General features: G+C 40.9%; 1 pseudogene; it reads left to right on the top strand.

Moving 5' to 3' along the window:
• Positions 1–12,645, top strand: part of LOC109438787 (heterogeneous nuclear ribonucleoprotein D-like) — a 62,140-nt pseudogene extending 49,495 nt beyond the window's left edge.
• The last annotated feature ends 10,383 nt before the right edge of the window (positions 12,646–23,028 follow it).

Raw genomic sequence — 23,028 nt, 5'->3', positions numbered from 1 at the left:
AGTTAACTAGTTGATATGTTTTATAGACATAATCAAACATCTATTAATTTTGACTTCACAGTTTTCTTTTGGCATCAATTCTTTGTCAGGTATCAAACACTTATGGAGGTCCTTACGAAGTTCAGAGGACTCAGGCACCAAAATAGGAGGGGCAGTCATGGTGTCAGGACACTATGCTCTCCTAGAGAAGGAAGAAGCAGCATGGTCTGTGGCTTCAGCAGTTTCCCAGGAAATAGAAGACATACATCTGTGTCCAGAAATGGTCACTATATAAGGTCAATTAAGTCCATGAACTCATCCTAGAAAGAGTACTATATACCTCATTGCTGAATATCACTATGGTCACCTTCGAAATACTCGCCTTGGGAAGCTATGCACTGATGCCAGTGCCTAGTCCACCCCTCAAAGCAATTTTGGAACTCTTTTTCTGGAATGTCCAACAGAGCTCTTGTCGTATTACCCTTGATGTCCTGAATGTCATCAAAATGTCTTCCTTTGATTATTTCCTTTATCTTCAGGTAAAGAAAGAAGCCACTGGAGGCCAGATCAGGTGAGTAGAGGTTGTTCCAATACAGTTATTTGTTTACTGGCTAAAAACTCCCTCACAGACGGTGCCGTGTGAGCTGGTGCATTGTCGTGATGCAAGAGCCATGAATTGTTGGTGAAAAGTTCAGGTCGTCTAACTTTTTCATGCAGCCTTTTCAGCACTTCCAAATAGTAAACTTGGTTAACTGTTTGTCCAGTTGGTAAAATTTATAATGAATAATCCCTGAGATCAAAAAAAGGTTAGCAACATCATTGCAACAAGTTCCCAAACTTAATTATCCGACCTTATATGCTGTGATCTTGGGTAAGCTGTGTGACTTGTCTGGGTTGCAACTTGGAAGCCCTTGGAATAGGGCTTGAGAAACAGGGATGGAGGCTACAGGGCAGAGGATGGTAACCAAGCTTTCTCTCCCCCAAATCAGAACACGTGGCTGAGAGCATGCATGGGGGGCCCAGGGCAAGGTGATCTGGATACCTGAAAGCTGAGCTGAGGGTATACTTGTTTCTCTTTGGGAGGCAGAGATCCTTGCCAAGTGGGACGAGCTAGCCCTCCTCTGCCTTGCCGTTCCTGCAGATGAAGAAGAGGCTCAGTCAGACCCCAGCCTCAGTACATCAGTGTTTGCCCCTCTCCTTATAGGTCAGTAAAAACAGCACCAAGAAGAGAGTCCTTGCTTCACAGTGGCTTATCCTGAGCACTTTGGGGAGAGAAAGGGGAAGGAATAACAAAAGACAACATTTAATCAAAACTCATTGTGAACCAGGCTGTGCTCTAAGCATTTTATGTATATTAACATGTTTAATTCTCACAACAACCATAGGATGTACGTACTATTATTATCCCCATTTTACAAATGAGGAAACTGAGGCACAAGATGAGAAGTAACTTGCTCAGGATCATGCAGCTATAAAAACAGCACTATTTCTGCTTTCATGGAGTTCACAGTTTAAGCAATGCGTAAGAGTGAATTGAGCACCTAGTATGTACCCAGCTCTATACTAGGTACTAGGAGATAAGAAAAAAGGCAAGATATTGATCCTGCCTTTCAAGGAGTCTAATTGGGAAAGTAAGACAACCAGTCCCTAAATTCCATGAGGTAGGGACACATCTGTCTGATTATTTCCCCATCTCTAATGCTGGCATGATACCTGTAATAAATATTTCTTGAATGATTTATTGGAACAAATATATGTGTTAATTTCATATTGCTGCTGTAACAAATTATTATAAATCAAAGGATTTAAAACAACACGAAGTTCAGAGGACCCAGGCACCCAAACAGTTTAATCATCTTATAATTCTGGAGGTTAGACGTCCAAAATGGGTCTCACCAAACTAAAATCAAGATATCGGCCGAGCTGCATTTCTTCTGCAGGCTCTAGGGGAACATTTGCCTCCTTCTGCACCTTAAAGAAGCTGCCTACATTCCTTGGCTTGTGGCCCCTTCCTCCATCGCCAAAGCCAGCAACATAGCATCTTCAAATCTCTCTCTGACTCTGACCCTAACTCTCCTGATTCACACTTTCATTTATAAGGACCCTCGTGATGATATTGGGCCAATTTAGATAATCCATAATAATCTTTCCATCTCATCAGCTGGTTAGCAAATTTAATTCCATCTGCAGCCTTCATTCCCCTTGCAATGCAATATAACATATACATAGGTTCTGGCATTTAGAATATAGACATCTTGGGAAGGGGGCATTTTCTGTTTACCATCATAGGGTTATAAATGTGGCAAGTTAACTCCTCTGACCCTTAGTCTTTTCCTTTAAATTAGGAATAATTTTATTTTTCCAAATGTTCCAACAGATCAGAAATATCAGTGTTACACATAATATGCCCATCTTCTTCAGTCTTTATCTCTGGTCCTTCATCAAGTCCTGTCCATTTTACCTCTCAAATGACTCCCAAGTCTTTCTCTCCATTTCTGTTAACAAGTCCCAGATCATCCTTTAATAGCCGCATACCTGGTCAACTGAAGTGACCTGTCAACCTGTCTCCCAGGGTCTATTCCAGCCTTCCTTAACCTTTTCCACGACTGACAAGGCCACCTCTCCAACACAGTCTCATACTATCTCTCTCACTCACAGAATCCCAGGCACTCTGGCCTTAATGGGTGTGTTCCTCAAACTAATCTCATTTCTTCCTCTGAGCCATTGCTCTTGCTGTTTTGTTGCTTGGAACCTTCTTATCCTGGCTCTACACATGGCTGGTTTTTTCTCTTCCTTCAAGTTTACTTCAATGGTTACCACATCAGAGGGGCCTTCCCCAAACACACTTTCTATGACCCTGATCAGTCATTTTCTATAGTTATTACCCTGTTTTATGTCAGTCTGGGCACATAGGTCCTGGGAAGGCTGGGGCTCTGGCAATAAAATGTCTTCTTTCTGATACAAAATGTGTGTGGTTTTTTTTTCATATCACAACCAATTCTTCAATTCTCTGACACCAACTAGGTGTCCTACAATTCAATCCTGTCCTGACACTAGCTACCCAGAGTTAGCGTCACACCCCACAGGTTTAAGGGCTCAGTCCCACAAAACTGCCCCACTTCAGATTCTAGTAGTAGGTACCCACACTTTTGACTGGCCAACTGTAATTTAGGGGTTCTCACAACCTCCTCTCAGGTACAATAATTCCACAGAGCAACTCACAGAACTCAGAAAAGCACTTTATTTATGTTTACCAGTTCATTATAAAGGATACAACTGAGGAACAGCCGAATGAGAGCTGCATAGAACAAGGTATGGGGGGCATGGGGGCAGAGCTTCCATGCCTCTCCAGTGCCACCTTCCCAGCACATCAGTGTGGTCGCCAACCCAACAGCTCTCTATGCCCAATGAGTTCAGTGTCTTGTGGAGGTTTTATTACATACACTAGATTGATTAAATCACCATCCATTAGTGAATGAAGTCAATCTACAGCCTCTCTCCCCTCTCTGGAAGTCATCAGGATGGGAGTGAAAGAACTAATCTGCTAATCATGGTTTAGTCTTTCTGGCAACAAGCCCCTATTCTGAAGCTATCTAGTTTTCCTACCCCACCCCACCCAACTGGAGTCATCCAATTAGAACACAAAAGACACTCATCGCTCAGGAGATTCCAAAGGTTTTAGGAGCTCTTTGCCAGGAACCAGTGGCAAAGACCAAATGTGTATTTTTTCTTATACCACAGGCAACTTGCTATATTACTCAGTAGTCCTTAGAGGGAGGAATAAGTATGGGCTGAACTAGAGTTTCTCAAAGATCCCTCCTTGTTGTCATGTAGCAACCTACCCGTCTGTCCCCTCGTACCTACCCCTAAGGAAAGGAGAGTCTGTGAGACTAATCCTTTCAGGGACTTCACTTCACCTTTATGTTTACAGCTTATGTCTCCCTGTTTGGCCCCAGGGGATGGCTGGTCAGCCAATGATGGGTAAGATTCCCCATGGGGGAACTACCTAAGCCAGGCACAGCCACGTGGAGACCAACAGGAGAACCCACAGGGTTGATAGAGTTGGGCATAGACCCTCACCTTCCCCCAGCTAAAGAGAGCTTCTGCCTTTGTGTCTGCATTCCTTCCCACAACCTGCTTGGGAAGAGATTCAATGATGTGTTAACATCAGTTCTCCATCTATTCATATCAGTAAGTTTCAGCATAAAGATTTCGTTCCTTAGGAAGGTACGTCCTGAGACTTACGGTTCCGGCTGCTTGCAGGCAAGGGTGATTAGCTCGAATCAGTTTCCTAGTATCGTGTATGAAATTCACAGACCACGGAGAAAACAATGCTACTTCCTTGTATGTGAATCAATAAAAGCCACAAGGTGGCCCGATTCGGGGCTCTCAGTCCTTTGAGGTCGTGAGACCCTTGGCCCCCTGTTTCATAACTTTCTTGATTTCGGTTTCTTTCTTAACCCTTAGCTGCCCCTTCTCGTTTGCTCAGTGCCTGTGTTGCACTGGACGCAACACCTCCCAATGGACATCTGTGAGTCACCCAGCAGAGCCTGGGTTCCTTTGTGTGGGATGGTTTCTAGGTCAGCGCCATCCTGCACATCACCTTCATAATCAAGCCCTAAGAGAAAGACCTGGAGAGACAAAAAGTTGAACAAAGATCCTCTCTCATGTCCTTTAAGCTCCTTCATCGAGGATCTCCTCCATTTCCCAGGCTGAATCTTTGTGTATGGGGAGCAGGACACAGGCCTTCTTTGGTAATTAAGAGTCCTAATCCCCATTTTTCCAAGAGCTCACTTGGCTTAGGCTTGATCAATTTATGATGAAGACTTCTTTTCCTCCCCCTCCTACCCAAACATGCAAACATCTCATCTCTCCAGAGGGCAAAGAAGCTATAACAAGTTTCTCAGGTGTGTAGACAGAGAGATGAAAACAAACTCTGCCCTAGGTGATTTTCTTCTCTGGATTATAAACCAATGTAGTTTCTGAGTGAAATCAGATCCATTCTGATTCATTTCACACTGGGAAAGGTTTTGTGCATAAGAGAGATGGAGATCCCAGAGGCCCCTTTTAGTTGATTTAACAATTCCCTTTCAAGCTTCTATTCTTTCATTTGGAAGCAGAAGTTGCTTGTTCCCCAAGCACACACATATGCCAGGCACATGTGCACATAACCCACTGGTTTCAAATTTTGTATTTCTCCAAGCCCTGAAGACTGAAATATCCCCATGAACCAAGAGTTAGGGGACAATTTCCCCATCTTCTCCATTTAGCATCTGCTGGGAAATGCCTGAAAAGGAGTCCAGGGAAAATCTACAAGAACCAGGAGGAAGGAGGCAAAGTGCTCCTCCTGCCCAAGAAAGCTGGCATTCCTGCAATGTCTAGTTCAGAAGGACCGCTGTGGCTCCAGACCCACTTCTCAAGTCTGAGTTTAATTTCGGTTTTGGTGGGAGGCCCCTGAGCTAAGAATAAAGACCCACAAGGTATGGGATAGCCGTGAGACAGGTCACTGGGCAGGACCTCATCCGTTCTCTGGGCAGGACTTTAAAAAGGCATCTAGGACAACCCTTCATCCCAATGCCAGACACAGCAGGAGGTAGATGGAGCAGAAATGGAGTATAAAGAGCTTAGCTGTGGCCCCAGCTCCCCTGTTGTGTGACCTTGGTCCAGTCACTTAACCACTGCACCTTGTTTCCTTGCCTGTACAATGAGTGTAATGAAATCTGATTACCTTACAGGAACAAAAGAGAGTGGATGTAAAGATAGTTTGTAAACTGCCAAGTCCTATGGAAAGGTGAAATATTAGGGGTACCTATCTTGGATGATGTTCGCAACATTCCTGTTTGTAAATGTTTTCAGGGCAAGGGGCACTCCAACAACAACTGCCATTGTCTCATAACTATTTGGGAAGTGCTTCCTAGCATTCACCTGAATTACTTTTGAAACAACTTATGTTTTATGTCATAAGTGGACCTAAGCATGTTTCACTGTGATGACCCAGCTGTGTTTACTGTCTGTGTGCATGCACTCCATGTGTGTCCCACTACAGGATTATGAGCTGGGCGAGGGTGAGGAAGCCATGATGCTGGGAAGTTCTGCCCTCTGAGGCCTGGGCCACACAGAGCTTTGAACAGCACAACACCTCCATTGCCCAGCAAGTCAGAGTGAAGTTGGACTGCTGGAAGGGTCTCTGTGCTTTCCTCATCAGAAGTAAAGGCATCTGAGCAGCTTTGTTTTTCAAATCAATGGGTGTAATAATCTACCCAGAATTTGAGTTTTGAAATGTGTCATTTTTATCTGTGAAATTTGCACCCACTGACCTCATAACCTTCCTGATAATGGGGGACTTTCTCACCTTCTACTTTCAATTTAATCTGCATCTGATGCTGGCCGATCTCAGGCTCACGTGCATCTTTTAGAGCCATTCCCTTCCACTTAGGAGTAAATGATAATCCCAGGGAGCCCTGCTGAGGGAATAGCACTCAGCCTGGTGGGGTGGCACTCCTTCTCTCTTGCTCTTTTAGGACACTGCCTAGCAAACACAGAGGCTCCAGTGTGCTGGGATTTGAAACCAGCCTCGGTCTGAACCCAATTTCAATCACACAACCCTGTCTGTGAGCATAAACACTGGTTTTTCTCTCCTAATGACTCCCTTAACTGAGCTGATGGCTGTCCTCTCTCAGGGACCTGTCAATAAGAGTGACAGAGAAAGATAACCCCTAGCCTCTGTGTCCCTCTGCCCCTCCTCCCCTCTGTCTTTCTGAAGCAGAAATGCCCAGATGGATGCATTCTTTGGATGTACCCAGAGCTAAATGAGAGGAGACACTAGTCTGAGAGACAGGAGTTGGGCTGCATGGTCTGCACAGGGCTCTCTCTCTCCTACCAGGTCCTTCTCAGTTCCATTAACTTTGCCCTGCATGCACTGTGTTAATGGGCTGGGAAGGACAGATCACCCTGCTTGCCTGCCGAGAGGAGGGGGATGCCATTTGTTGCCAACTTTAGCATTGATGTGGGTGATGGGGTGGAACAGGGCTCAGGACCCAGGCAGGCCCTGGCTTGTGAACTGGCCCCCCAATCATTACCTGACTTCAGGAAGAAGAAAACAGTTCTCACCCCACCCCAGAGTGACATGATGGGCATCTGTGATGCTGACGGAGCTGGAAGGAAAATTCCTCAGGTCCACTTTCCCCTTCATTGATCCTCAGAGCCCTCCCTCAATACCAAGGGACACTCAATCATGTAAACTTCCTAAGTGCAGTAAAAGGGTCTGTGAATATGAATCCTTTTTATTTTAACTCTTCCATTTCTGCTATTGGATTTCATAATTCACTTATATGTTTGCTAAGCAGAAGAGGCTGCATGGTGAGGCTCCACTGAAGCAGATGGAGAAGCAGCTTGGCAAGGTTGAATGTCACAGGCCTGAGTAGTGCTGACACCCACCCTCATTGTCCCCATGCTGGACTTTGTTTGCAACCTCCTGAGTTGGAGAGTTCTTCTTGTCATGCTTCATCATGCCATCTCTCAGGATGGAACTTGACACAATCTTATCAACTGAGGCAGATGGTATACTGGGAGACAGGAGCCCAGAGCAGAACTAGATGGGGCTTAGCAAAGACTGTCTCCTATATAGAACCACATGACCTAGACATGAAGGTGGGTACCTGATAAGGGCAATCAATTCATAGGCTGACCAGGGTCCCATGAAATGCCAGACACATAAAGCAATAAGCTAAACTAATAAGGGTCTCTCTCTATATATATATGGAAAAAAGAAAAGAATAAAGCCATTGGCATGGGAGTGAAAAGTACTATGAAGAAAATTAAGTCAAGGCAAGAAGGTGTATCATGACGGGGTGCTATTTTTATGGGGGGGGAATGGTCAAGGAAGGTCTCTTAGGAAGAGGTATAGGAGTCAAGTACCCCATTTCTTACCTCCCTACTTAGTGTATCAGTTCCTCTGGTGTCCAAAACAACAAGCCCTGAGCTAAGCACCTCCTATTAGGAGTAATGAGCAAAAGAGATGTCTATGAACCCCAGGGCCTGACTATCTCTGAGTTCAGAGACACGGGGGAACACTGAGAAAGTGAAGAGAAAGCCACTGCCTTCAGGGAGGTGGGGTGATTACACAAGAAAGGGCATAGGCATGTACACAGAAGCAGAGGAACAAATGCCAATTAGTGTGATGCAAAGTGACCATCTGTCAGGCAGTCTGCATGAGGGGAAGGGGCATCATTCGTCTCTATGATATTCTCCATACAAGTGCAATCTGAATGTCACAGGTTTCCCCAGCTGGGAAATAAAAAGGTATTTCCACTTACCTGAATGTCTAAATTTTGATGCGCCAGCTGTGTGGTGGAAGGAAGTCCAGTCTTTCAGGGGAGTCCCTGCTCCCATATATTCCTGCAATTCTTCTGGGAAGTCCCATGTGGACACAGAGCACCCTGGCCTTATTTTGCTCCCACTATCTAAGTTCCAGGCTCAACAGCATCCCTGAGGTATCACATCTAGTGCTCCATTCTATTACCAGTATTTTGCCACTGCCAAGCCTATTGCCACCGTGGTGAAGCCCAAAGTCAGTGACTATAGACGATGTCTGATTTTGCCACCACTGGCAAAACTGAAACTCGTTATGGTCATTCTTGAAAAGGGGAAATGCTCATAGCACAAGAGTAATACAAAGGTTGGTACTTAAAACGTTATCCAGTTAGTCAAACAACTCATCCACTCCCCTGGACAGGTTGCTGGGAAGGCCTCCACCATGGCCCCCATCCCTGATGGCCATGCCAGAGCTTTCACAATCCAGGACATGCACTGCTCCAATGAGCCCTACCACCTGTTTCTACTCCAAGAGCAGCTCTGAGTTTGCAAACAAGGAGAATGCTTCCTCTCACTCAGTCAAGGAATGTCACATAGCAAGGATTTCTGAGCAGGAGCAGCCACATGTTACAGATAAAGGGACACATATGCCCCCTTTATCTCAAGCCTCATCAAGGAGTTAGGTCACAAAGATGTGATGCATCAACACTCCCCTATGAAGGATGTAGCCTGTGATCTGCTCTGGCTTACTCTTCCAGCCATCTTTCTCACTCAAGTGAGTTCTTTTTGAGAGTCCCTGTCATTCTCCCATGTGATTGCTTTCCTTTGGGTCTCATCCATCCCACTGTTCAGTCCATCCCACCATCTATCAGACGTATTTGTGTCTGTGTCCCAGTAGTAGATGAGGTTTGTCCTTTAATCCCAGGAAGCTCCCTTGTCCTTATGTAAATCAGTGCATGCATGTTGGGCAAAGTAGTGACCAACAACTCCAATTATTAGGAATACCCAACACACCATTTTCTGGTCAAGATAGTGGAGTAGATAAATGCTGTTCTTGTCTCTTCTCATGACCACATCAAAATTACAACTAAACTCCAGAACAACCATCATTGAGAATGGCCTGAAGTCTAGTTGAACAGAAGTCCTACAACTAAGGACATACAGAAAAAGCCACCTTGTGACTGGTAGGAAGGGTGGAGATGCAGAATGAGCTGGTTCCATACCCGCATGTGGCAGTTAAAAATTGAGAGGGATATCTCAGCTGTGGAGGTCGCCCCTGAGGAATGAGGGGTCCCAGTCCCACACCAGGCTCCAAGCCCAAGGTTCCAGTCCTGGGAAAAGAACTCTCCACAACTTCTGGCTGTGAAAACCAGCAGAGATTGTGGCTGAGTGAAACAGAGAGCTGCTGGAGTCCTAGGGCTTGCACATGAACTTACTCACTGACAGACTCACTCACTCTGAGCTCCTGTGCTGGGGCAGCAACTCAAAAGATTCCAGGGACAAACAGGGAGGAACTGAGTTGTCTAGCTTCAGGGCAAGGGCTGGAGGGGCAGTTTTCTGCCAGACAGAAGTGCTAGCAGAATCCACTATTTCTTTTTTGAGACCTCACCCATCCTGGCATGCAGATGCAGATGGCTGCCATATCTGAGTCTCCATCAACCTGACTAACACCATTCGCCCCACACTGGTGATTGCCGCATCCAAATTGTGGACCCACCCAAGCCACTTCCAGTAGCTTTTCCATACAAACAGCCTGTCTTGGTTCATGCTACAGACTTTCCAAAAATCTCTTAAAGGTTCACAAACCCCAAACAAGCAGCATCTGGCCTCAGTGTGACCCATATCTCTTGCATAGCAGCCCAAGCCTGGCACTAGTGGCAGCCAGCCACAAATTATGGCTTTGCCTCTTGCAAGCACCTCCATGCCCAGTTCAGATGGCTGCCATCTGGGGATTGCTTTGTGGCTCATGCAGGTGGCCTGGGGCAGAGCACAGGCTGCAGCTGAACTTGGCGTACAGCGGGACCCCTCACAGGCAGCCCTGGGATCAACACACCTGGTGGCCAGCTTTGGACTAAGCCAGAGCACCACACAGCTGCCTCTGTGGGCAACACACCCAAAGGGCAGACGGCGCAGGCATCAGAGACCCGCGAAAGTGAACCCTGCTCTGTAGGGTCAGCTCCTGCATCACAGCACCTCCAATGTGGTCACAACCAGTCCTCACAACCAATCAGCCCAAGGGTGAATCTCTCCCATTGATGTGCGAACACCAACCAAGGCTTGACTGAAACAGGAGGGTACACACAACACACACAAGAGACATGCCTGGAGCATCTGGCTCAGATGACCAGAGAAAATGCACCACTGGGCCCCACAGGAAACCTACTATATAATGCCACTCTACTAAGACTAGGAGACATAGCAGCTCTAACCTAACACATAGAAACAAAAACAAGGAGGCAGCTAAAATGGGGAGACATAGAAACATGTCCCAAATGAAAGAAAATAACAAAGCTCCAGAAAAAGAACTAAACAAATTGGAGAAAAACAATCAAATAGACACACAGTTCCAAACATTGTTTATAAGGATGTTCAATGAACTTAGGGGAAGAGTAGATAAACTCAGTGAGAAATTTAACAAAGAGATAGAAAACATAAAAATGGAGATAAAAAACATTTAAAAATAAAGAGTCAGAATGAAGAATACAATAACTGAAATAATGAACACCTTAGAAGGAATTAGCAGTAGATTAGGTGAAGCAGAGGATCAAATCAGCAATTTAGAAGATAAGGTAGCAGAAAACACCAAAACAGAACAGCAAAAATAACCCAACAAAGTGAGGAGAGTTTAAGGGGCCTCTGGGACAACATCAAGCATACCAACATTATCATCATAGGGATACCAGAAGGAGGAGAGAGAGAACAAGGAATTGAAAACATATTTGAAGAAATAATGATGGAAAATTATCCTAACCCAGTAAAGGAAATAGATATACAAGCCCAGGAAGTGCAGAGTCCCAAACAAGATGAACCAAAAGAGGGCCACACCAAGACACATCATAATTAAAATGCCAAAGCTTAAAGACAAAGAAAGTTCTGATGTGATACAGAATTGTACACCTGAAATCTATGTAACTTTATTAAAAATTGTCACCCCAATAAACTTTGATTTAAAAAAAAAAGACAAAAAGTTCTTAAAAACAGCAAGAAAGCTCTTCCATCACCATTTAAAATCCAGCTCCACACAACACTCAGCCACCACTGCTGCCAAGACTCAGACTGCACACCAGCAACCCCCAGTCAACAACTCCACCACCATGGAGGACATAAATGAATACAGCAACATAAAGAAATTTCAGAGGGATCCAAGATCAGCGCAAGCAAGAATCAGTAGAATAATGGTAAAATCTTTATTGGAGGCTTGAGATGGGACACAAGTAAGAAAGATCTCACTGAATATTTGTCTTGATTTGGGGAAGTTGTAGATTGCACAATTAAAACAGAACTAGTCACTGGAAGATCAAGAGGATTTGGACTTGTGCTTTTTAAAGATGCTGCTAGTGTTGATAAGGTTTTGGAACTGTAGGAAAACAAACTGGATGGCACATTGATAGACCCCCAAAGGGCCAAAACTTTAAAAAGAAGGGAAGCTCCCAAAAAGGTTTTTTTTTGGATGGATTGAGCTCAGATACTTCTGAAGAACAAATTAAAGAATATTTTGGAGCTTTTGGAGATATTGAAAATATTGAATTTCCCATGGATATAAAAGCAAACGAAAGAAGAGAATTTTGTTTTATCACATATACAGATGAAGAGCCAGTAAAGAAATTGTTAGAAAGCAGATGTAATCAAATTTGTTCTGAGAAGTGTTAAATCAAGGTTACACAACCCAATATATAGATGATGTATTACAGAATTGTATACCTGAAATCTATGTAACTTTACTAACAACTTTCACCCCAATAAACGTTAATTTAAAATAATAATAATAGTAATAATAATAATGCTTCAAAGTTGCACAACCCAAAGAGGTATATAGGCAGCAACGGCAATGACAAAAAGGAGGAAGAAGTGCTGCAGCTGGTGGACAAGGTGTTTACTAGGGATTGTGGCCGAGGTCAGGGTCAAAACTGGAACCAAGGATTTAAAAACTATAATGATTACGGATACAGAAATTACAATAGTGCCTATGGTGTTGATCAAAACTATAATGGCTATGGTGACTATGATTATATTGCGTATAACTATGGGAACTATGGATATGGACAGGGATATGCAGACTACAGTGGACAATAAAGCACTTATGGCAAAGCACCTCAAGGGGGTGGCAATCATCAAAACAATTATCAGCCATAATAAAGGAGGATACTGGGGAGAAAACAGGAGGAGATTGTTAAAGTAACCCATCTTGCAGAATGACATTGAAGATTGGCCTTCTGTTGATCTAAGATGATTATTTTGTAAAAGACTTTCTAGTGTACAAGACACAACTGTGTCCAATTGTATATAGCCATCGATTAGTTTTCTTTGTTTTTACTTTGTCTTTTGCTCTCTGTGTTATGACTCAATGTGGACTTGTGTTTATACAAATTTTATTTGTATGAATTCATGTTAAACCTTAAATAAATGCTTGCTTATGTGAAAAAAAAAGCAAGAGAAAAGCAGTTATTTACAAGGGAGCTCCCGTAAGACTGTCAGATGAGTTCTCAACAGACACTTTGCAGGCCAGAGGGATTGGCATGAAATATTCAAAGTGATGAAAACAAGGACTTGCAAACAAGATTACTCTACTAAGAAAAACTATAATTTAGAATTAAAAGACAGATTAAAGAGCTGCCCAGACAAGAAAAATGTAAAGGAATTCATCACCTCCACACAGTATTACAAGAAATGTTAGAAGGACTGCTTTAATAAGAAGAAAACAAAGAAGATAAAAAATATGAATAATAAATTGGAAATAACTGCATATCAATCAACAATTAGTTTAAATGTAAATGTATTAAATGCTCCAATCAAAAGATAAGGTAGCATAAAAATTAGGGATAACGTTATAGAAATGGTGGTGTGAGGTGAGCCTCTAGAAATCTCCCCTGGAATTTACAACAAATTGAACAACTGTAACTCCACAAAGGACTCCCTGCACAGCAGACAGGCAAGACAAAGAGAAGCGCAACTAAAAGCATCTAAAGGTAGGCAAATTGGTTGAGCAGGGGAGGAGGGAAGCAGGAAGTTTGGAGACAGAGGCCACGTGGGCGCAGGACACAGACCTAGCTCAGAGCTCAGAGCTTCTTGCATTCCAGAGCTACCACAGCCATGGGAGAGGGAAAAATTCGGACTGCTACCGCTCCCCTTAAGGCCCACAGTCACACCTGAGGGCTCAGCATATAATACGGCTGAACCCAATGCTCCTCGGAGCAAACTGAAGAAAGGAGGGTGTAAACAGAGGTTTAAGCCCTAACTGCCAAGCAGAGGACAGAAGGCTTAGGTGAGGAGCCTAGCCAACCCCTCTCAGCCCTCCCAGAGCTCGCCCCACCCCCACCCACCCAGTGCTAGAAGCGGAAAGGTAGCAGTGTCAGATCAAAAGACCACAATATTTGCAGTTCTGAGAACTGTGATCAGCAGCCACGGACTCGTGGCCCAACCAGTTCCAGCAAAGGAGAGGGAGCCTTGGGTGCATGATGAGCTGTGCTTGTGGTCGCCAACATGGCTCAGAGCCAATTCTCACAATCCACCCCACCCCTGCCCCTGCCTATCTGGGCAGATACCTACAGGGGAAAACAGAGCCTCTGAAATTCAGGATCTGAATTTGGTGCAGGAAGAGCTTTGGAACTTCAGAAGCTTTGCACATCCCCCAGTGGAGGCAGTACCCTGAGACTCAGGCATCCTGCTAACAAAGAGGAAGCCCACATTCCAGGAAATTCCCCCATTGTGAGAGAAGCAAGAACAGTGCAGAGAAAATATAAAACTACAGTGTGAGAGAGAATTAAAGGCTGCAATTGGAAAGAAAATAAAGCATTCTACCAACACCTACTGGAAAGCAAAGGAAAGACCACTTCATATCAACTTATTGTTGAACCCACTCCTATAGATGCCCAGGAAGACAAATAATTTAGTGATTGCCATGAATAACAAGGTAACAAGGCAGCTTAGAAAGAAAATGAAAAGTCTACAGAAAATGAACTTAAAAACATGGAAATATGTGACTTAAATGATAGAGAACTCAAGATTGCAGTTCTGAAAAAACTCGATAAGATGCAAGAAAACACAGACAGGCAGTTTAATGAACTCAGAAACACAATCAAAGAACAAAACGAACATTTTACCAAAGAGATTGAAATAAAATAAAATAAAACAAATAGAATTTCTGGAGATTAAGAACTCAATAGAAGAAATGAAGAATGAAATAGCCAGCTTAGCTAATAGAGCTGATCAGATGGAGGAAAGTATCCGTGACATCACAGATAGAAATCTGGAAATGGCACAAATGGATGAAGAGACTCTTGAGAGTTAAAAAAAAAAGTGAAAGAATATTACAAGAACTTTCTGACTCCATCAGAAAGAGCAATATAAGAACAATGGGGATACCAGAAAGAGAAGAAAGGGAGAAGAGAATAGAGAGGAAACAAACAAAGAGTGGACGAGAACTTCCCAAACTTGTGGAAAGAACTGGATCCTCAAATCCAAGAAGCAAATAGAACACATAATTACTTCAATCTGAGCAGGCCTTCTCCAAGGCACATTGTATTAAAGCTGTCAAAAATTAATGACAAAGAAAGAATCCTCAAGGCAGCCAGGGAAAAGCAGACAGTAACCTACAAAGGAAAGCCTATTAGAATATCATCCGATTTTTCAGCAGAAACTCTACAAGCCAGGAGGGAGTGGACTCAAACATTCAAACTAATAAAAGAGAGAAATTATGAGCCAACAATAATATATCCAGCAAAGATATCCTTTAGATATGAATGAGAAATAAAGACCTTTCAAGTCATACAGAAGCTGAGGGAATTTTCTTTTCTTTTTTTTTTTTTAAATTAAAGTTTATTGGGGTGACAATTGTTAGTATAGCTACATAGATTTCAGGTGTAAAATTCTGTAATACATTTTCTATATCTCACATTGCGTGTTCACCACCCAGAGTCAGTTCTCTTTCCATCACAATATATTAGACCCTGTTTACCCTCTTCTGGAACCCCCCTGCCTGCTTACCCTCAGGTAACCCCTAAAGAATTGTCTATGTCTATGAGTCTTTGTTTCTTCATTTGTCTTGTTCTATTTTTGTTTTTAGTCTTATATAGCACATATCAATGAAATCTTATGGTTCTCTACTTTTTTTGTTTGACTTATTTTGCTTAGCATTATAATCTCAAGATCCATTCAAGTTGTCACAAACGGTATTATGCAGCGAAAGCAGTTTTAAGTGGGAAATTTATATTGTGACAGGCCTATCTGAAGAACCAAGAAGAATCCCAGATAAATAGCCACATGATACATCTTAAATAACTAGAAAAAGAAGAACAAATGAAACCCAAGGTCAGCAGAAGAAAGGAAATAACAAAAATCAGAGCAGAACTAAATGAAATAGAAAACAAAAAGACAATAGAAAAAACTAACATGACAAAGAGCTGGTTCTCTGAAAAGATTAATAAAATTGACAAACTCTGGGCTAGACTCACTAAGATAAAAAGAGAAAAGACAAAAATAAACAAAATCTGAAATGAAAGAGGTGAAGTTATCACGGATGCCACAGAAATACAAAGGATCATCCAAGAATACTATGAAGGACTATATGCCACCGAATTCAATAACCTAAAAGAAATGGACAAGTTCTTAGAAACATATAACCTTCCTAGGCTGAACCATGAAGAACTGGAAAATCTAAACAGACCGATCACCAGTAACGAAATTGAATCAGTCATCCAAAACCTTCCCCAAAGCAAAAGTCCGGGACCAGATGGCTTTATTAGTGAATTCTACCAAACATTCAAAGAGGATCTAATACTTGTCCTACGCAGACTCTTCCAAAAAATTGAAGAAGAGACAATAATCCCTAACTCATTTTATGAGGACAACATTAATTACCCTGATAGCAAAACCTGGTAAGAATAACACACAAAAAAGAAAACTATAAGGGGGTGGGAGATGAGGGTAAGGGGGATCGAATATATGGTGATAGAAGGAGAACTGACTCTGGGTGGTGAACTCACAATGGGATTTATAGATGATGTAATACAGAATTTTACACCTGAAATCTATGTAATTTTACTAACAATTGTCACCCAAATAAATTTTAAAAATAAATTAAAAAAAAAAGAAAACTACAGACAAATATCTCTGATGAATACAGATGCAAAAATCCTAAACAAATTTCTAGCAAATCGAATACAACAATGCATTAAAAAGATTATACATCACAACCAAGTGGGGTTCATCCCAGGGGCACAAGAATGGTTCAATATAGGCAAATTGATCAATGTGGTACACCACAGAAATAAAATAAAGGACAAAAATCATATGATTATATCAATTGATGCAGAAAAAAACATTGACAAGATACAACGTCCATTTATAATTGAAACAATAAAATAGGTATAGAAGGAAAATATGTTAATATAATATAGGCCATGTATGACAAATCCTCAGCTAATATCATCATTAATGATGAAAAACAGAAGCCCTGTGCTCTACATTCAGGAACATGAGAGGGCTCTCTCTTATCACCTCTGTTTTTCAATATAGTATTGAAAGGCTTAGACAGAGCAATCAGGCAAAAGAAAAAAAACAAAAGTCATCCACATTGGAAATGAAGTTAAATCGTCACCTTTGGCAGATGACATGATGCTATATATAGAAAACCCTAAAGACTCCAGTAAAAAGCTAATTACTTTCTTGTATACTAACAATGAAACCTCAGAAAAAGAAATAAAAAAAATCAATTCCTTTTGTAATTGCAACAAAAAGAATAAAATATCTAGGAATAAACTTAACCAAGGAAGTGAAAGACCTATATACTGAAAACTATAAGATATTTAAAAAAAAAAATTGAAAAAGACAAAAAGAAATGGAAAGACATTCCATGCTCATGGATTGGAAGAATCAACATAGTTAAAATGGCCATATTACCCAAAGCAATATACAGATTTAATGTGATCCCCATCAAAATCTCAAAGGCATTTAAAAATGCTATAGAACAAAAAAATCATCAGATTTGTACGGAACCACAAAAGACCCCGAATAGCCAAAGCAATCCTAAGAAACAAGAACAAAGCTGGAGGTATCACGTCCCTGATTTCAGCTTACACTACAGGGCAACAATAATCACAACAGCATGGTATTGGCAGAAACACACACACACAGACCAATAGAATAGAATTGAGAATGCAGAAATAAAACCACAAAAAAATGGGCAGGTAAATTTTTTTTTTATTAAATTTATTGGGGTGACAATTGTTAGTAAAATTACATAGATTTCAGGTGTAAAATTCTGTATTACATCATCTATAAATCCCATTGTGTGTTCATCACCCAGAGTTAGTTCTCCTTCCATCACCATATATTCGATCTCCCTTACCCTCATCTCCCACCCCCCTTACCCTCTGGCAACCACTAAACTATTATCTGTGTCTATGAGTTTCTGTTTCTCATTTGTTTGTCTTGTTCTTTTGTTGTTTTTGGTTTATATACCACATATCAGTGAAATCACATGGTTCTCTGCTTTTTCTGTCTGACTTATTTCGCTCAGCATTACTCTCTCAAGATCCATCCGTGTTGTCACAAATGTTCCTATATCATCTTTTCTTACCGCCGGTAATTTTTGACAAAGAAGCCAAAAACATACAATAGAGAAAAGACAGCCTCTTCAATAAATGGTGCTGGCAGAATTGGAAAGCCACGTGCAAAAGAATGAAACTAGACTGCTATCTGTCACCATGTACCAAAATTAACTCAGAATGGATCAAAGAGCTAAATATAAAACCTAAAACAATAAACTGCATAGAAGAAAACATAGGTACTAAACTTATGGACCTTGGGTTCAAAGAGCATTTTATGAATTTGACTCCAAAGACTAAGGAAATAAAAGCCAAAATAAACGAATGGGACTATATCAAACTGAAAAGCTTCTGCACAGCAAAAGAAACCATCGACAAAATAAAGAGGCCACCAAGCGAATGGGAAAAGATTTTTGCAAACAGTGCCTCTGATAAGGGGCTAATATCCAAAATATACAAGGAACTCATGCAACTCAACACCAAAAAAACAAACAACCCAATTGAAAAATGGGCAGAGGACCTGAAGAGGCATTTCTCCAAAGAGGACATACAAATGGCAAATAGACATATGAAAAAATGCTCAACATCACTAATTAACAGAGAAATGCACATAAACCACAATGAGATAACACCTCACCCCAGTCAGAATGGCTATCATCAACAAGACAGATAGTAACAAGTGTTGGAGAGGCTGTGGAGAAAAAGGAACCCTCATACACTGATGGTGGGAATGCAGACTGGTGCAGCCACTATGGAAGGCAGTGTGAAACTTCCTTAAAAAATTACAAATAGAATTACCATATGGCCCAGCAGTCTCTCTCCTGGGTATCTACCCCCAAAATCTGAAAACATTTATCCATAAAGACATGTGTCCTCTAAAATTCATTGCAGTTTTATTTATGGTGGCCAAGACATGGAAACAACCAAAATGTCCTTCGATAGATGAATGGAAAAGAAAGTGTGGTATATATACACAAAGGAATACTACTCGGCGGTAAGAAAAGATGAAATAAGACCATTTGTGACAACATAGATGAATCTTGAGGGTATAATGCTAAGTGAAATAAGTCAGACAGAAAAAACAGAGAACCATATGATTTCACTGACATGGGGTATATAAATAAAAAATAACAAAAGAACAAGACAAACAAATGAGAAACAAAAACTTATAGACACAGACAATAGTTTAATGGTTACGAGAAGGTAAGGGGGGCAGGGGGTGGTAGATGAGGGTAAAGGGGATCAAATATATGGTGATGGAAGGACAACTGGCTCTGGGTGGTGAACACACAATGGGATTTATAGATGATGTAATACAGAATTGTACACCTGAAATCTATGTAATTTTACTAACAATTGTCACCCCAATAAACTTTAGTAAAAAAAAAGAAAAGAACAAAATCCTGCCATTTGAGACAACATAGCTGGAACTTGAGGGCATTATGTTAAGTACAATAAGCCAGAGAAAGACAAATACTGTATGATCTCACTTATATGTAGAATCTAAAAAAAACAAAATCGGTAAAAAAGTGAAATAAAATAAAATACATAAAAAAGACAAAAAACAAGCTCATAGATACGGAGAACAGATTGATGGTTGTTGCTGGAGTGGTGAGGGGAGAAGATGGGTGAAGGCAATACCTATCCAAAAGGAACAAACTTCCAGGTATAAGATCAATAAATCCGGGGGATGTAATGTACAACGTGGTGACTATAGTCAACAATACTGTATGCATATTTGAAAGTTGCTAAGAGTAGAACTTAAACTTCTCACACAAGAAAAAACAACAACAACTGTGTTGATGGATATTAACTAAACATATTGCGATAATCTTTCCAGCACAGCTCTGTACAAGGTGAGAAGATGGAACTTACAAATAAACCCCTGGATTTGAGACAAGGCTGAAGTCTTATTTGAAAGGCTTTGTTTTCCATTTCTTTTCTTTTTAATTTATTGAGGTGACGATTGTTAGTAAAATTACATAGATTTCAAGTGTACAATTCTGTATTACATAATCTATAAATCCCATTGTGTGTTCACCACCCAGAGTAAGTTCTTCCATCACCATATATTTGATCCCCCTTACACTCATCTCCCACCCCCTCCCCCCTTACCCTCTGGTAACCACTAAACTATTGTCTGTGTCTATGAGTTTTTATTTCTCATTTGTTTCTCTTGCTCTTTTGTTGTTTTTGGTTTATATACCACATATCAGTGAAATCACATGGTTCTCTGCTTTTTCTATCTGACTTATTTCACTTAACATTGTACTCTCAAGATCCATCCATGTTGTCACAAATGTTCCTATATCATCTTTTCTTACCGCCGAATAGTATTCCATGGTGTATATATACCACAACTTCTTTATCCATTCATCTGTCGAAGGACATTTTGGTTGTTTCCATGTCTTGGCCACCGTAAACAAAGCTGCAACGAACATTGGAGCACACGTGTCTTTATGTATAAATGTTTTCAGATTTTTTGGGTAGATAGCCAGGAGAGGGATGGTTGGGTCATATGGTAATTCTATTCGTAATTTTTAGAGGAAACTCCACACTGCCTTCCGTAACAGCTGCACCAGTCTGCATTTCCACCAACAGTGTATGAGGGTTCCTTTTTCTCCACAGCCTCTCCAACTTGTTACTATCTGTCATGTTGATGATAGCCATTCTGACTGGGGTGAGGTGATATCTCATTGTGGTTTTGATTTGCATTTCTCTGATGATTAGTGATGTTGAGCATTTTTTCCTATGTCTATTTGCCATTTGTATGTCCTCTTTGGAGAAATGTCTCTTCAGGTCCTCTGCCCATTTTTCAATTGGGTTGTTTGATTTGTTGTGGTTAAGTTGCATGAGTTCCTTGTATATTCTGGATACTAGCCCCTTATAGGTGACACTGTGTGAAAAAAACTTTTCCCATTCACCTGGTGGTCTCTTTATTTTGTCGATGTTTTCTTTTAAATCTTTTCCCATTCACTTGGTGGTCTCTTTATTTTGTCTATGGTTTCTTTTGCTGTGCAGAAGCTTTTAAGTTTCATATAGTCCCATTCGTTTATTTTAGCTTTTACTTCCCTTGCTTTGGAGTCAAATTCATGAAATGCTCTTTGAACCTAAGGTCCGTAAGTTTAGTACCTATGTTTTCTTCTATGAAGTTTATTGTCTCAGGTCTTATGCTTAAGTCTTTGATCCATTTTGAATTAATTTTGGTACATGGTGACAGAGAGCAGTCCAGTTTCATTCTTTTGCACGTAGCTATCCAATTCTCCCAGCATCATTTATTGAAGAGGCTGTCTTTGCTCCATTGCATGTTTTTAGCTTCTTTGTCAAAAATTATCTGTCCATATTTATGTGGTTTTATTTCTGGGTTCTCAATTCTATTCCATTGGTCTATGTGTCTGGTTTTCTGCCAATACCATGCTGTTTTGATGATTGTAGCCCTGTAGTACAACCAAAGTCAGGAAGTGTGATACCTCCATTATTGTTCTTTTTTCTTAAGATGGCTCTGGCTATTCGGGGTCTTTTGTGGTTCCAAACAAATCTGATGATTTTTTGTTCTATTTCTTTAAAAAATGCCATTGGGATTTTGATGGGGATTGTCTTAAATCTGTATATTGCTTTGGGTAATATGGCCATTTTAACTATGTTGATTCTTCCAATCCATGAGCACGGAACATCTTTCCATTTCTTTGTGTCTTCTTCAATTTCTTTCAAAAATGTCTTATAGTTTTTAGCATATAGGTCCTTCACATCCTTGGTTAAGTTTATTCCTAGGTATTTTATTCTTTTTGCTGCAATTGCAAAAGGAATTGTTTTTTGTATTTCTTTTTCTGAGATTTCATTGTTAGTATATTGGAAAGTAATGGTCTTTTGTACGTTGATTTTGTAGCCAGCAACTTGACTGTATTCATTGATTGTTTCTAAAAGCTTTTTGGTGGAGTCTTCAGGGTTTTCTATATATAGCATCATGTCATCTGCAAAGAGTGACAATTTAACTTCTTCATTTCCAATTTGGATGCCTTTTATTTCTTTCTCTTGCCTGATTGCTCTGGCAAGGACTTCCAACACTATGTTGAAAAGCAGAGGTGATAAGGGACAGCCTTGTCGTGTTCCTGAACGTAGAGCAAAGGGCTTCAGTTTTTCACCATTAATTATGAGATTAGCTGAGGGCTTGTCATATATGGCTTTTATTATGTTAAGGTATTTTCCCTTTATACTTATTTTATTAAGTGTTTTAGTCATAAATGGATGTTGTATCTTGTCAAACGCTTTTTCTGCATCAATTGATATAATCATATGACTTTTGTCCTTTATTTTGTTTATGCGATGTATCACATTGATATATTTGCAGATGTTGAACCATCCTTGTGCCCGGGATGAACCCCACTTGGTGGTGATGAATAATCTTTTTAATGCATTGTTGTATTCGATTTGTTAGAATTTTGTGTAGGATTTTTGCATCTGTATTCATCAGAGATATTGGTCTGTCTGCAGTTTTGTTTTTTTGTGTTGTCCTTACCAGGTTTTGGTATCAGGGTAATGTTGGCTTCACAAAATGAATTAGGGAGTACTGTCTCTTCTTCAATCTTTTGGAAGAGTTTGAGCAGGATTGGTATTAGATACTCTTTGAAGGTTTGGTAGAATTCACTACTGAAGCCATCTGGTCCAGGACTTTTACTTTTGGGAAGGTTTTGGATGACTGATACAATTTGGTTACTGGTGATCGGTCTGTTTAGATTTTCCAGTTCTTCATGGTTCAGCCTTACAAGGCTATTTGTTTCTAAGAACTTGCCTATTTCTTCTAGGTTATTGAATTTGGTGGCATATAGTCCTTCATAGTATTCTTGGATTATCCTTTGTATTTCTGTGGTGTCCGTGATAACTTCCCCTTTTTCACTGCTGATTTTGTTAATTAGTGTCTTCTCTCTTTTTATCTTAGTGAGTCTAGCCAAGGGTTTGTCAATTTTGTTAATCT

The sequence above is a fragment of the Rhinolophus sinicus genome, chromosome 14 (assembly GCF_057876585.1).
Source record: "Rhinolophus sinicus isolate RSI-liver-muscle chromosome 14, RSI-T2T, whole genome shotgun sequence".
Taxonomy (NCBI): Eukaryota; Metazoa; Chordata; class Mammalia; order Chiroptera; family Rhinolophidae; genus Rhinolophus; species Rhinolophus sinicus.
This window is presented reverse-complemented; position numbering and strand designations above follow the sequence as displayed.